The sequence below is a fragment of the Aptenodytes patagonicus genome, chromosome 3, assembly GCF_965638725.1.
Source record: "Aptenodytes patagonicus chromosome 3, bAptPat1.pri.cur, whole genome shotgun sequence".
Taxonomy (NCBI): Eukaryota; Metazoa; Chordata; class Aves; order Sphenisciformes; family Spheniscidae; genus Aptenodytes; species Aptenodytes patagonicus.
The window spans coordinates 122,323,169-122,336,150 of record NC_134951.1 but is presented as its reverse complement, the minus strand read 5'-3'; positions in this window follow the sequence as shown (position 1 = coordinate 122,336,150).

Below are 12,982 nucleotides of genomic sequence, written 5' to 3'. Positions count from 1 at the left end.
TCCTCCATCGTGTTGCTGGAACAGTCCTTCGCCACTCACCTTTGCAGTACTCCGTGCCTAAAACCAGCCTGTGACCACAGGTAGACCAGAAGTATAGTACTGCATGCTGAGAGTTTGAGAATCCTGAGAAAGTAAGAGGAAATTTGGTACATTCACTCTTGCCCTGTCAGAGAATTTTTCATTCAGAGAATCCTGTCTGGGGAGGGAACGTGGTTGCTTCAGATCTGGAAACAACCAAGAAAGTTCAGTGATGTCTCCCCTGAGGAGGCTGTCAGCTGACAGTGAGCAAGTGCCTTGTGTTGCGAGGAGGAAGAGGGAGAAGGGAGAAATCAGTGATTCTCTGGAGGAACAAGAGCCTTAGCTGTAAAAACAGTCCTAATTTTTGGCCTAGTATCCCGCCCTGCCACACCTGTATTAACAAGGAGAGCAACTCCTTTGGGCGCTGAGTCAGGCTGAATGAAAGTCATTACCCTCCACTTGTGAGAAAAGAGCAGATGGTCTCAGCGCAGTTCCAAGTGTGTGGGAGATTAAGTCATGAAACACACATCAGGAGAGGGAGATTAAGGATCTCTGTTGGGTGACACAAGAGTGAATGAGCTAGTAAGCAGCACCGTAGTTTCTGCCAGCACAGCATCTTCTCTGTGCTGTGGGACAGGAAGCCTGAAGATGTTAGTTGAGGAAAGATGTGGTTCCCGTTCTCGATGTCGGCCCTTGCGATGGAGTTGGTACTCTGGTGGGATTTGTTTTAAAGCTGCAACTGGTTGTGCAGGGAACGGACAGCCAGAGGATGTCTGTGTGAAAGGAACTGGTTTTCCCAAAGCTATAGGATTTGTCACAGCCTTGTCCCACATGTGGGGATGTGGCACCAATTTAGTTCTAAGGTTTCTAGGAAGATTCCGGTAGGAAGCTTCTATTTTCCATGCTGAAATAAACCTCTATCTCTCCATCATCACAAATGGACCTGTGACTTTGCAGAGCTTTTGTTTTTCTTCCTAACTCCATGTCAGTGTTCATGACCCCCTAAAACACTTGGTCAAGCTCTGGGTCTCTTTATGGTGTGCATGGTCCAGAAATACTGTTCTTACCCAAAAAGTAGTGGAGGTTCCTCAGCTGTCAGCCAACCTCTTTTGCCAGTGAAAATCATAGGCAGCCCTGGGCTCTTAGCTTGTGGCCTGATGTACAACAGAGCTATGCACCAGAGTAAGGCTGCCATTTATGCTCCTGTGTGAGAGCATCATGATCTCACAGCCCCTGGAGCAGAGGTAGGAAAGAGGGTGCAGTTTTGGAGGCTGACTCTAAAGCACAACTCGCAATATAGATGCCTAAAAGGGACAGACTCTTCTCTGGATTTTTCACGTGTACCTGCTAATTTCCTTGGCCCTGTTGGTTGATGGGCACATTGCATCTCCTTGGCACTTCTGAGATTTCCACTTAAAGCCTGCATGTGGCTGTGCTTAAAGATCTTTGAGAATGGACCCGGTGCCTCTCAGGGTGACAAACCCCACCCTTCCCCAGAAACGTGTCGGATGCAGGAGAGTCTTTTCCTGTTCCCAAGAGGGAATGACTTCATAGCTGCCTTTGAATTTGAAGGCTCTCCGCTCCTGTTTTGACAAATGTAAAACACCTGCTATTAGTTGAATTGAGGTTGTGCCTGTGTCTGCCACCATGGTTCAGAGGTCTGCATCTCAAAGAACCTTTGGTTCATTTTGGGTCTATCTGGAGTAGAGAAAGTCTGGGCAGCTGGACTCATTCCAAAGCAGTTCATCAATCTGTAATGTTTTCAAGAAAGTTTTATTTTGCCGCTGTGTCTACTAAAGAGTTTAAGGCTGTCCTGGCAGAGGATCAAAACCTGTGTTATTTGGTACTGTACTGACTTCATAAGGGTTTGCAGCATGGACTCAATTAAGTCTAAAAAATCAGGAAGGTGTGTCTTTCTGGTCTTTACATTAAATGCATACTGTATCTCAAGTATTTTGGAATTGAACATATGCCATGTTTTGAAGCCAGTGTATTTGAGGGCCCACGAAGAAACCTACTACGCTACGTATCGCATATCTCCTGGAAACAACCTAAGTTATAATTATGTCTTCTCCTGCCATGAGAGATGCTAGTAAGTACTTCCAGTAAAAGAGCATATAAAGGTGAATCCTAAAAGCAAGGGCAAAGAATCGTAGTATATTATTATTTATCATTGAGTAACATTGCAAAACTCTCCATCTTCATTTCATTGGAACCCTGGCTGAGTGTTGAAAGACATAATAAAAACAATCAGTATATTCTCATTTTTCTGTGTGAAAAGATGAAGTCATGGCATATGGTCAGCTCACCAGTGCTGTTAATAATAAACCACAGATAATTAAGCACTGATTTATTCCTCTACGTAAGTGAAACAAATTGCTTTAACGGCTTTTGCTGAGGACCATCTAGTCAGACGGATTATGTATAGGAAGTTCAAACTAAAAATTATTAGAGATCATATTTCAGTGTGGTGGAGGTTTATGGTAGAAACAATTAGAAAGCTAACAGAATGTGTCCTGTATTCTCTTTGATGGAAAATCAGATATTAATCTGGGGAAAAGTCTAATTCTCAACACAGCTGCTCCCCTTGCTCTAATGCAGCAGATTTAAGCTGGATAAAAATGGAAACATCTTTAAAAAATTGATCATAGCTTATAATAGCAATAATCACCTTGAAATTGGTTGTTACTACAGTTAATGAACAGAGTATTAGAGCATAAAACGCCCTCAGATTCCCTCAGGCTATTAACTAACAAGCTGGTTGTTAACTGCTGGTCAGATAGTATCTTTATTTGGTGACTGTCTTTCAAAGACGTGGAGCAGATCCTGGAAGCTGTGGGATGGGGTGAGGAGGGATGGGGTGCTTGCTTGGGGTAGTGGCAGGAACAGAGTGGGACCTTGGACAGATTATCTCCAATGCGAGACTCCCCTTTCCCCATATCTGTAGTCCAGTTCCTCCAGAGCATTGTTATCCATGTATGTGAAAGCCGTGCTGCTGGCTGTGGGCTCCCACCAGAGTTTGCCCAGTGGAGGTTTCTCGCCAAAATAAAGCAGGGCAGCCTGTGGTGGGGTGCTGGGGTTCTCATGCAGGCAGCTCCTGGGACTCTTTGCAAGCACAGGCTTGGCTTGGCTGGTCGGGACGGAGAGAAGTCTTCCCTTTTCAGAAACGTGTCCTGGCATTTTGCAGGCTCACCGGTAGCAATACTGCATTGTGGCAACAGAAAAGATGGTACCAAATTTAAATCCCAAAATAGGATGAAAACAGGGAATGAATTCCAGGCTTTGCCCCTAAGCACGTTCAGCAATGGGTGCAGTCTATACACAAAAGCAAATTGCAGCTTTTTAAAGCTTTTGCTGCCTCTGTGGTTGTATTTGTTTTGTCCATTTTGCATTTTGGTTTTGCTGGTCAAGTGCCTTTCTACACTTGGAGGAAAGGCTCCCCATTCATGTACTAGCAGGATATTAGATAAGCTGGCTTGTGAGCTGAGCTGCGCCTTCCTTCAAAGGCTGCAGATCTTCCTGTCTTCCGAACTGAAATCCTCATTCAGTCTTGTGATATCAGACTGCCACCAGCTTTCCAGCTCTGACTCTACCAGTTTTTTGTTAAAAACATATTTGCACACACAATCCAGTTTCTCCAGGAGGCCACCAGATTTCAGATTTCAGTTGTGTGTATCAAATAGCCTCACCTTGCAGAGAGGGACCTTCACCGTTCAGATATATCCTGTCTAGGCTCAACCAGGTCATGACATGATGCTTTGCAAGTTCTCTCTGGTCTTTGAGTTAGAAACTTTGTAGGAAGATGTACGGTTGCAAAAAAAGATAGGAACGGTTCAGTTTATCATACTGAGCTTTGTGTAATCTATGTTCCTTTTTTGTATTGCTCACATAGTTCCTTACAAAATCCTATCTGATGTGGAGATACTGCTTTAGTTTGGATGCTCATTGCTTTCTGAGCTGTGAAGTAGTAAGGGGCTAATAAAATGATATCACTGGAATTGCCTCCACTAACCTAAAGATTCAGTTTTGCCTACTGGGGTTTTCTGGTGTTCATAATTTATGGTTTACTAGTGAAAGCTTTGGTATCTTTGGAAAACTTAATGTCAGAGAGCATTTATGACTAACCTGGTGTCTTGATCCCAGGAGTCTGAAGTAATAGGAGCAAATTTCACTATTGCACGTGCTATATTTAGGGTTTTTTTTCAGCACTATTGGGGCCCTTGTTCCTAGAGAAATGGCTCTTTACCAGAACTAGTTAAAATTTGTGGCAGCAAATTTTTTCCCATGACATGTGACGTGTCCTCGACATTAAAAATGTGTATGGAAAAAAGTGGGTGATTGATTAAATTTCTGAGTATTTGATGGGAAAGGTTAAAACAAAACATTTTTTCTTGACTAATACCTGGCTTATTGCACTAGAGAGGTTTGTTGTGCAGACCACCACAAGCTTTTTATGGGGCTTAGAAGCAGTTTATATCATGCTACAACTTCAAATATAATTACGCTAGCTCAGAAAATGCTTTGCAGACATAAAAGTCCATGTGTCAGCCTATAGTTTCGATGTCTTAGGTGCAAGAAGGACAGGCTGCTTCAACAAGGCGTTTCAGCCCCGAGCTCTGAAAGCCAACTCATTTCCAGGTTGCAAATACTCTGTGGTCTGTTGCGACCTTTTAAACTTTCCTAATCAAATTGAAGAGAGGCAACTTGCTGAATATAATTTCTGTAGGGTGGAAGACTTAACAGCATTTATTTTCTTTGTTTTTACAATATTCTGGCATAAGTTATTGTACCTTAATTTTCCATGATGGAGTCAACCACTCTTTTCTCCTCCTTCATGGGCCATGCTCTCCTGCAGGGTCTGACAGTTCACCCGGAGATGTGGGGCAGGCTCTGGCAGAGATGGAAGGCTGGGCCCCATGGCTTGGAGGAGCTGTGGGGTTGCCCAGCTTGGCTAGGGGAGCTGTGGGGCTTGGCCCCACGGCACCCAGTTTGAGGAAAGCTATGGCACAGGCTGCTGCACCGAGGTAGGGAGCTGTGAGCGGGGCAGGGACCAGGCAGTGGCTGCCCCACCAGCGTGCAGTGCCATGGCAGTCCCCGAGCTAGGCTGTGGGGCAGCAGTGAGGGCCCAGCGGACGCCGGTGACAGACAGATGGGGCACAAGGATGAGGCAGGGCCAGGGTGAGAGGTGCAGGCAGTCCATCCACTAGGGGCGGGGGCAAGGTGAGTCCCAGGTGAGGCCCATCAGGGCAATTAAGGCTCATTAGTGCCCTCAGGAGCCTGACAGCACGATGTGGGTTTTCCTTGGTCTCACTCTCTTCTTGGGAGAGTTTCATTTGTATAAAAAAAAGAGATCTGCTTTCCTAAAGAGGAGAAGGACTTTTGTGAGTGCACTGAAGATAGGTATGTAGGAGAGCCTGCTTCTAGGCCCTGCTCGAGGAAATGTTTAAATTTTGATGTTACAATATTGTCATTAATAGTATCATTTGAAGAAAGTGAGAATGATATTTCTACCTGTAGGTGTTTTGGCATGATACATCGTGCATGTGGAGAAGTGAGGGATGGACTGCAATCTCCATGGGTGAAAGCAGGACTGTGACCCTCTACCTCCTCTCTGGGTGTCCTCCCTGGGCTGCAAAATAAGTGGTAAATCTCTGTCTTCTTTATATCTGACTTTCATTTTATCAATGGAAATGTCTGTGTCAAATGAAATGGTGTGGGTTTTTTTTTTTGAAATGTGGGTTTTGTTGGCTCAATGAGATAAAAATTAAACCCATTCAAATTCAGTTCAGCTTGAATGGAAGGGTTTTTTCTTTTTTTCTTAGTTTTCATTCAGCTGCTGGATTGAAAATAAATGATTCACGCAGTGCTACCTCACAGTTTGTTGGAGAAATAGTCTTCTGAAAAATGCAGAAGCTTGTTTTGTAAAAGATCAGTGGTCTGCTCTATGGGAGACAAAATGCTTCATCCAGAATTGAATGAAAACTGTGGAAGGATTGCAGTAATTTTAATAGGTTTTATCCCAAATCCTGTAACATTTTCTCTCTAGGTATAGCTACTCATGCTACCTAATGAGCTCACTGTGCTGATCTAAATACCCAGACTCAAATGCCATTGGAAGTGTAATGATGTTGTTAAAATGTAAACAAGATTTTCTGTATTATAAACTACCTGAAACTTTTCAACTAAATGCATCATTCAGTTTCTACTGTGTTGCACTTGAGGTGCTGCAGTTTGCTGTAATAGGAAATCAAGTGTGTTCGACTTATCACAAGTAAGTCGTGGGGACAGAGCAAGGCTTTTTGGGTTTTGGTTTGTTTTTCTGTTTGTTTAAAACCATGGTTGTTAATATTGAACAAAACTATTGTAGTTAAAGCTCTTTTTTTAAGACAACTATGTCCAGCAGCAGAAGCGCAGAAAAAAGCTCTCCTCTGATTGAGGATACTTACCAAACTTACATCAAAACCAAAGTGGAAGCCTGTCTATGCCAGCTGATCTTTCTGATTATCGTATTTTGATCCAAAGAACAAAACAAGAGCATGAAGCAGCTACAGAAAAAGGTGCATATGGAAAAAGTACTTTCAGGGTTGAATTTACTTCCAGTTTAAATTTTGAATAAGAACTCCCTTTGCTAATAGACTTATTTCAGTAGGGCTGTAACTAAAGTATACTTTGGTGTGAGCAAGGCTAGTTGGTCTTGCCTCCAACTAGACTGCAGATAAACTTGATTTTGGTATAGCACCCCAACCCTTAAGGCAAGTACCATAGAGGGATTTTTCTGGTGGTGTTGAAAACTCAAGAAATACCTTTGTTTCTCCTGACTCTTTTACTGTAACCGTTGAGAAAATTATTTGCAATGTAGCAGTCATTACATCTTCCCATCCCCACAAGTATAATGAACTGGCATTTTACTCCTTAGCTCTGTTTCTGTAACTGAAAGGTTACTGAAACGTGGAGAGAGAAAAAACAAAACCGAGCAACTGTATTTACTGATTTGTTTCAGCACTGTAAAGGTGTTGCCCTTAGTCACTTTATTAAGGAAGCAGCTTTCTGGGAAGAACTGGTAGCATAAGAAATGACATCATGGGCCAGAAAGCAAATATAGGAATTGGAGTAGAGACATCAGGGGCCACAGCTGCCACAGCTGGAGGTATGAAGATAGGAAAGCTGGGATAAGTTTGAGTTTCTCTAAGCTGCGCAGAGTAGAATTGAGAGAGAGAAAGAGACAAAAAAGCAGCTTAATATGAACATTATTTCCAGAAACGTTGTTTTCCCCATGAAGTTTAAAACTTTCTTGATTCTGTGTGAAATGCATCTTAGCTGGAGTGAAAGACTGGTAGGCTGGGGCCAGATTTTTCTGCATCTCTGAAGAGATGCTCATGGTGAGGCTTTTAGAGCTCAGTTAGGTAACAAAATAAGTATGAGACTTTCGAAAGAAAGAATAGACTGCTACATGAACTTCAGCATGCAATAAGCTCGCTTTAGCAAAACAGAGGTGACAAGCAGTTGTTACTTCCTTCTTTGACCTTCACTGCAATAGTTTTGTATTCTGGCTTAGACAAAAGCCTAATTGCCCATCAGCTCTGTGGGGAAAACAAGAAATTGAATGAAATCCCAGTGTTGAGTCTTACTACGGTTTTGCTGTTCAAGAACTCTGATGTTAGCAGTGCTCTTTTCAAGCTGCTCTGTGAGTATTTTTCTTCCCCAATCACTTTCTTCTTTTTCTTGGGTCTGTTTCCAGCTGAGCTTCATTGTATTTTCAATGGAGTTTTTGGCCGAGTACCACTCATACTTACCCAGCCCTTACAGTAGCAGAGTTTAGTTAACTCCCGCTTCTTGTGTTGTCCATTGTACAGTATGTGGCCTACCCATATATTCTCTTAAAGAGACCTACCTGTGCGTGCGTCTGTCTGTCCATACAAGCAGTGTGTCATAATTCAGTACACATCGTTGAGTGGTCGTAGCTGATGGTAGCAAAAGGAAACCAGTTGTGTGTGTTTATGTGTGTAAGTACAGACTTTATTAAAACTAGCTGCTTTAGAAAAACTGCAGATTCATATTATATTAAACTTACAGTAACTGGTCCCCTGGAACAGTACATTTGTTCCTGTAATGGGGTTTAGATTTGCACTTTAATATAAAGTTCTGCTTGTAAATAGTTTATAAAAAGTTAATAATTAAGAAGTGCTACAGGTATAAACAGCTTGGCCTGAAGCACAGACTCTACACCAATCTCTAAGGACTAAGTAACTATTTATTTAGGTACAGCTCACACTTGGATAGCTTACCTTTGTCTTTTGGAGTTACTCACCTCTCTGTCTCTGCCTTCCACCCCTCTTCACAAAACTGGCATGTTGTTATAGTGCCATAATGGAAAAATTGGTCCAGGTGGACAACAGAAATGGAAAACATATTTTTAAAAAAATTTATTTATTACTTCTGTTAGTTGTATTATCAAGTGAAACTAAACTCTGCACTTAATTAATCTGAACTTTCACCCAATTTTTGTATGTCTCTGTTAGTGTAACATAACATTTCCTATGGTTAAAAACATGCTTGAATCTTAGGTATGTTATGCACATTGTAATGGTTAAACACCTTTATGTTGATTGACTTTTTGGGGTCATTAAGGGAGGAAACGTGCTCATCAGATCTTCTTGCTGAGATGTGCTGTTTCCCTGGGTGTTATCACTGCTTACGTGAGTCCTTCCTTCCCCCATCCAAATCCATGGAGAAGTTGCAAGCAACTGCCTCAGGTTATGTACCTGCACCCTGCCTGGCCCAGGACTGGACGTTGAGACCAGCAAATGCTGGTGCAGCTCGTGCGCTTGGTGTAATTATGTGTTTGGCTGACAAGTGGGGAAGTTTTGCTACTCCCTCAGGCAGTAATTGGCTTCAATCTCCATGTTTTAAAGTCTTAACTAATGATCCCTAAGATGGACTTCTCCCCAACCACATTAACTAATTAAACAATTCAAAATAAAGAGTTATTCAGGCTGCAAAATATTGCTGAGAGGGCCTTTAGTGCAAACATTAGCATTTCCGCAGAATCCATAACCATTAAAAAACAGAACCACGATGCCCCAGACAGTCCTGTCTTTATCATTTCAATATGCTCTGCTATTACACGTTAGCACATTTTATACAGTGCCTCTCCCAAGTGTACAGGTCTCTGTGCCCCCCCGGACATCACACGTTGCTGCTTGCGTCTGTTCTTTTCTCCGTGTCAAATTCTGCAGTGAGGGGTGTGGGAAAAGCGGCAGTAGCATCACTGGCGTCTTGCTGCTCTGCTGCAGTTTTACTGCAACTTGTTTGCAAGTGTGTGATGCTGGAGATTTTGAAAAGGATTTTTTTTGTTGTCGTTGTTCCTCTCACCAGCGGGAAGAGCAGGATAATACTTTGACTGAATAAGAATACTGTGTACTTCTCTCTCTGAGTATGCCTTGCAAAACGGCTTGTTGTCAGACACTGAAAAGCTACCAGAGGGGGAAGGTGAGGAAATGATAACATGAATAGAATATTATTGTTTTCAGGAGGGCAGAGAAAATTTGAGGGGAAGAAACATATTTGTGGGGAAGTTGTCCAATAGAGCATGTTATGTTGCATATCGTTTTCCTAGACTCTGCTAAATATCCGAAAACAGTGAGAACATGGTTGAAGTTACTAATGGTACACAGTATTTTGACAATGATGTAGAGAGTGACTGCTTCAAATCTTTCAGACGGACTAAATACAAAGCGAGGTTAACACGCAAATACTGTGGTTTTTACCCTCCTCAGAGTTGGCAACAGCTGTCCAGTAACTTTTTCAGCTGGTGCCAGACACCACTTAAGAATAATCTTCAGTGATTTAGATGAGTTTGGAGCAGGTAAGACCAAACTTTGAATGATTGGTATGGACAGATAAACATGGAGTGAATGAGCTGAGTTGCGAAACGTTGAATTGGGGGATCTGTCACCATTTGCTTTGCTCAAACTGACCCCATCTTTGGAAAAGTAGCACCATCCAGCATCCTTGTGGAACACAACAAATTTAAGGCAACTTTCAAGAAAAAGTGGTCACTTAAAGCAGCAAGATGATTGTCTTAAGCAAAAGAGGTACACCATGCTTTGCAGTAATGTCTGTGGATCTATGCCTAATCTTGTTAGGACTGCTGAAAGCCATGGGCCAGCCCTGCTCCCCATCAGACAAGAAAGAAACAGATCCTGATCTGATCAGTGGAGTGAGGGAAGGAGAACTAGCCTGCCTCAGTCCCCTGCCTACACAGATCTGCGCAGATGCGCTGCCTGTACCTTGTCCTTTCCTGCACACATGCCTGAGACTGCCTGCAGAAGTTGCAGCCCTACCTGTGCTCCAGCCCCGGCCATGTACATTTTCCTACCGGTTTTTGTTTTAACACAACTTGGTTGAGAATTTTTTTTTATTTATCTTAAAGCTGCAGCACTGAAATCATAAGCTTTAGACAAAAGGTCACTTTTTATTTACGTGCTCTTTACGAGCGCTCTGTTATAGGATGTAATAGCTCTTTGGATGTTAACTTTTTATTTATGCTTAGCTTTGATGTAGCCATATGCAAAACATTGGAAATGTAGTTGGAGAAACAGAAAGGACGAGTGAAAAATAGATGTAAGCTTGAGCTAGGCTCTTAGTTTTATAAAATGCCATTTTAATGAACGGCAACTTTTGTAGGTTGTCTCCCTGTTGAAAGGACTCTAGAGAAATTGTGAACAAAATTGTGCACCCAAATGTGCTACCATTCCTATAATTCAGTGATCATAACTATTTTTCATGAAAGTGTGCTTTAACATGACAAATTGCTTTTTAGGAGGGAAAGTGGATTTAGGGTGCATTTTCAGTACACTTCACCTGTGTTCGTCGCCATCTTTTCTTCATTGCAAATCTACATGAAATACTAACCAAGGATTAGACTGTTCAGTGCCACAAAGTGATCAGAACTAAGAAAAGACTGATCATACTTAGGCCCAAAGGTTCACGTAATCGTGCATTCAGTGTCGGGCGTTGGCAGATAACTATGCAGGAATAGAAGAAGCAAGCAGAAATGTTGAACTGCACATCCCACAAAAAGTCAATTCAGACTTCACAGAATTCACAACTTTGTTTTGAGCAGGTATCTCTTTTTCAAAACATTTAATATCATTGTCAAAGGGAGATACTAAGAAGTATGTTGAGGGCAGCTCTGTATATGTTTGGATCACAAAGGCTGTTGTATTGCCAGAGTCGGCTCCAGAGCTGAGGTCAGGTTTTTAGTGATGTAAATCCTAGTGGTTCTGCTGACTGGAGAAAGCTATGTTGATCTGTTTGGGTCAAGGATGTAGCCTGTAACTTTTATGCCATTAAAGCTTATCTAAGTGTTCTGTTACTCCTTGGTGGATTTTATGATGATGTTTTCATAATTACACAGATCCTTAGGGTAAGCTCCCATCTGATAAACCTTTTTAGTTGGTTTTGAACTCTGTATTTCCCTGTAGCCTTTCTCATGGGGCAGTAAAGTCCATACTTACTGATAAACGATTGAGTCACTCAAAGGGGACACAAACACTCTCAAATACATTATTCTTTCATATTGTTCTTTGAACTCTGCCTCAACTTCTTGACTCTTTACTGATAGCAAAGATTGTGCATGCTTAGTGAAACCTATTTGTTGCCTTGCAGTCTGTACTGTGATCTGGGCAATATGATGGAGAGAGTTGCTGTCTTTCAGACTGCCAGATCATTTCATCATGGGGTTCGTGGGGTTGCCCCCTCCACCCCCCAGCCACAAACTGTCAAGCAGAACTCATTTCCATCAACAGAGAGCTCAGCAAAATAGGGGGCCATCAAAATTAGTGGTGGAAGAGGTTTACTGAAAACTATCTTTTCTGTTCCTTGCAGATGGAGGACTGTACTATACTGTAATTTTTTTCATCCTTTGTCTAGGTGGTTTCAGAAAGAGTCAATCAATCGGACTCAGCTGTTTCCCTTGGGAGATTATTCCACAGCCTAATATACCCACTTTTGCTAAATGTTTCCAGATAGCCATCTCTTCCCCTCTCCGCGGCCCCCCCCCCCCCCCCCCCCCCCCCCCCGCCCCATGCTCAGTTTCATCCCATCACTTCTAGTTAGTTATACTTCCTTGAGCCAGCTGATACAAAATCTTTCCCATTCACAGGAAAAAAACTTTTCTTCTTTGGGAGGAAGAATCCAAGGCTTGAATTAAGATGAAGCTTCTCCATTTCCAGTGTCTAAGGAAATTCCTTTCTTGCCCTCCCCTTTCTGGCAAGAGATGAGAAGTGTTAATAGCTGGAGGTGCTTCACACAAACACCCTGAATAATCTGTCTGCTGATTATTGTAAGTACTATATTCTACTGTAGCATTAAGTAGTTATGGAATAATGATGAGTACAGCCTGGAAGGTACTGTAATATGTCTTCACCCTTATCCTTTTGCCATGTTGTCTATGTCTGTGTCTGTCTATGTCAATCCTGCAACAGAAGCCCTTGAACACCAGCTCAATTTGGTCAGTGATTTTTTTTTTTTTTTTTTTTTTTTTTGGAGCACTCTACCAAATGCACTTGAGTCTCTGAACAAGGTGAATGTGAACTCAATCGTACCCCTTCTTCAACACCTAGGGAGGCTTGTCCTGTGCCAGAGACAGTCTGCTGTGCTGGGTGTTTGTCTTCTGACACAGATATTTCAGTATAAGACTAATGTAGCTGAGTCTTGGCTAAGCACAGAAATGCACCGTGAAAGCAGCTACGATTTCAGACTTGTGTTGTTGCTGGAAGTGATTGGATGCTGTCATTTTTGTTCACTTTTCTAGGCAGCCACAAATGAATAAAGCTGCTCCTCTCCTTGAAGTTGAGTGAAGTCTCCTGAGGCAGGAGATGCTCTGTGTGTGTGGCTTGTTTTGTTTTAAATCTAAGTACTTGTTTTTTTACTTTCATTGCTGACAAACCTCTATAAGAGA